Genomic DNA, 3,407 nt, shown 5'->3' on the forward strand with positions numbered 1-3,407 from the left:
TTCACTTTCTTGTGGTCCGAATCTTGTGAGAAGAGTTTTCAGGAGTTGAAGACTCGACTCACTTCATCCCCTATTTTGACTTTTCCTGATGATGTTGATGGTTTTGTGGTGTACTATGATGCTTCGAGAGTTGGGTTGGGTTGCTTATTGATGCAGAAGGGTAAGGTGATAGCTTATGCTTCTAGACAGTTGAAACCCCATGAGAAAAATTACCCCACCCATGACCTTGAGTTGGCTGCTATTGTGTTTACTTTGAAAATCTGGAGACACTATTTGTATGGTGTCCATGTTGATGTTTTCACTGAACATAAGAGTCTGCAGTATATGTTTACCCAGAGAGAATTGAATCTTAGGCAGAGACGATGGTTAGAATTGTTAAAAAACTATGATATAAGTGTGTTGTACCATCCGGGCAAGGCCAATATTGTGGCGGATGCCTTAAGTAGAGTGTCCATGGGTAGTGTTTTGCATATGGTAGAAGGTAAGAAAGAGTTGGCTCATGATGTACATCGCTTGGCTAGATTAGGGGTTAGATTGTTTGACTCTGCAGAAGGTAGTATAGGGGTTCAGAGTAGTTCCGAATCCTCCTTGGTTTCGAAAGTAAAGGAAAAGCAATGCTTAGATACTAGTTTGGTCAGACTGAAGAAGTCAGTCAAGGACCAAAAAGTAGAGGTTTTCTCCCAAGGGGGAGATGGTGTGTTGAGATTGCAGGGTAGATTGTGTGTCCCAAATGTTGATGATCTGAGACAGAGGATTATGGCTGAAGCGCACGGGGCGCGATATTCTATTAATCCTGGTGCCACCAAGATGTACCTAGACTTGCGGGAAATCTATTGGTGAAGTGGAATGAAGAAAGATATAGCAGCGTTTGTAGCTAAGTGTGCAACATGCCAACAGGTTAAGGTTGAAAACCAAAGACCTGGTGGTATGATGCAAGAGTTTAGTCCTGGAAGTGGGAAGAAATAAATATGGACTTCGTGATTGGTTTACCTCTTTCCCGACGCCATTATGATTCCATTTGGGTTGTGGCTGATAGGTTGACTAAGTCTTCTTATTTCTTGCTTGTTTCTTATTTCTTGCTTGTTCATACTTTATATACTGTTAAGGATTATGCTAGATTGTATATCCGAGAGCTCGTCAGACTGCATGGAGTTTCCTTGTCTATCATTTCGGATAGGGGTACTCAATTCACTTCGTAATTTCGGAAAGCTTTTCAGAAGGGTCTTGGTACCCAAGTGCTTTTGAGTTCTATTTTTCATCCGCAGACCGATGGTCAGTTTGAGCGGACCATCCAGACCTTAGAGGATATGTTGAGAGCTTGTGCACTTGACTTTAAGGGAAGTTGGGATGATCACTTACCGTTGATAGAGTTTGCTTACAATAACAGTTTCCACTCTAGTATTGGCATGGCTCCATTTGAAGCCTTATATGGGAGGAAGTGTAGATCACCCATAGGTTGGTTCGAGGTGGGTGAAGCGGCTGTGAGTGGTCCTGATTCGGTATGTGAGGCTATGGAAAAAGTTAAGTTGATTAGGGAAAGGTTGAAAACTGCGCAGAGTCATCAGAATTCATATGCGGATGTTAGAAGGAGAGACCTTGAGTTTGAAGTTGGTGACCTAGTGTATCTAAAAATTTCACCCATGAGGGAGGTGAATAGATTCGGAAAGAAGGGGAAGCTTAGTCCCCGTTATGTTGGTCCTTACAAAATTCTTAGCCGTGTTGGTAAGGTAGCTTATGAGGTCGAGTTGCCTTCCGAGTTGTCCTCTGTTCATCCAATATTCCATGTCTCCATGCTTAGAAAGCATATTAGCGATGTTGTGGTAGTGGATTCCTCTGTGAGTGCTGACATTCAAGAAAATCTTTCTTTTGATGAGATTCCTATTGAGATTCTTGATTTCAGTGTCTGAAGACTAAGGAACAAAGAAGTTCCCTTGGTCAAGGTGTTGTGGCGAAACCAATCTGTTGAGGGTGCAACTTGGGAAGCTAGGGCGGATATGTGATCCAAGTACCCACACCTATTTTTCACGAACTCCGATCAAGTCGAAGTACCGTTCTTACTTAAATCATGCACTTCTGATAAAAGTTGCAGCAGTTCAGCTGTCATTTATTATGTGTTTAGCTATAGTTTCTTGAATTTATGCATTCTATGTTGCATTCGGAGTGAGAAACAATGTGCTGATGAGTAAAATGAATGGTTCCAGATGTATGCTCTATTCCCTATCTAATCTTGGCATGTCTAGCGTCATTCGAGGATGAATTTTTCCAAGAGGGGATGATGTAATACCCCGAGAAATTTTTTATTGAAATTTTGTGCGTAAACGTGTTGGGTTCTATCTTCTAGAATGAATTATAAATTTTTCGTACGGAATGTCTTAGATTATGACACACCATTGCGTATAGTATCAAATAATCTTATCAACTATATATGGATCATCCAAAAGAGACACTCGAGCGACGAGTTATGAACATTCCGATCGAACCGTGAATAGTACTGAACAGTAAAACGTGCAGGAAAAAGTACTGAGGCCTGGCGTATTTTTGCTCCAACTTTAAACGATCATAACTCCTTGTACATAATGATCTGGTTGATCTACTATATATCAACGGAAAGATCTGTGAGTCCTTTTTCCAATGAAATTGGTTTCATCCAATTTTTCTATCGGAGCGAAAAAGTTATGGTCGATCTACTTTAGCCTATCAAAAGCGAATCTTTGGGTCAACTTCAAACGATCATAACTCCTCGTACACAATGATCTGGGTGAGATACTATATATCAATGGAAAGATATGAGAGTTCTATTTCTAATGAAATTGGTTTCATCCAATTTGGATATCGAAGTAAAATGTTATGGTTGATCTATTTCAGACTATCAAAACAGTCCACCAAAGGACAGATTCAAGAATTTTTTTTATTTATAGGGGCGTTTTAGTTATTTCCCCTCACCCAAAATCCGTCCAAACCCTATATTAAAGCCTATTAGAAGCATTATATGTTATATTTCATCAAATTCCCTCAAAAAGAAAACCCTAAGCTCCTACATCCAACTTCAAGAACCTCCAAAGTTCAACATTAATTCTGCAAATTTATTCAAGATTCCAAGTTCCTAGTTCAAGAACTTCAAGAACCTCCAACGTTCACCATAATTCTGTAAATTTATTCAAGATTCCAAGTTCCTAGTTCAAGAACCTCCAAAGTTCACCATTAATTCTGCAAATTTATTCAAGATTCCAAGTTCCTAGTTCAATAACTCCAAGAGCCATCATTCAAAGGCACGATTAACATCTAAAAAATGAGTATCGATCTAAAGTTCATCATTCAAGGTATGTCGAATTTTTCAACAAGAACTCTCTTTCGTTCTTGTGCCCAAAAGTAATTTTCTTGACAAAGGCATGATTTTTATTTGATTT

The sequence above is a fragment of the Capsicum annuum genome, chromosome 7 (genome assembly GCF_002878395.1).
Source record: "Capsicum annuum cultivar UCD-10X-F1 chromosome 7, UCD10Xv1.1, whole genome shotgun sequence".
NCBI lineage: Eukaryota > Viridiplantae > Streptophyta > Magnoliopsida > Solanales > Solanaceae > Capsicum > Capsicum annuum.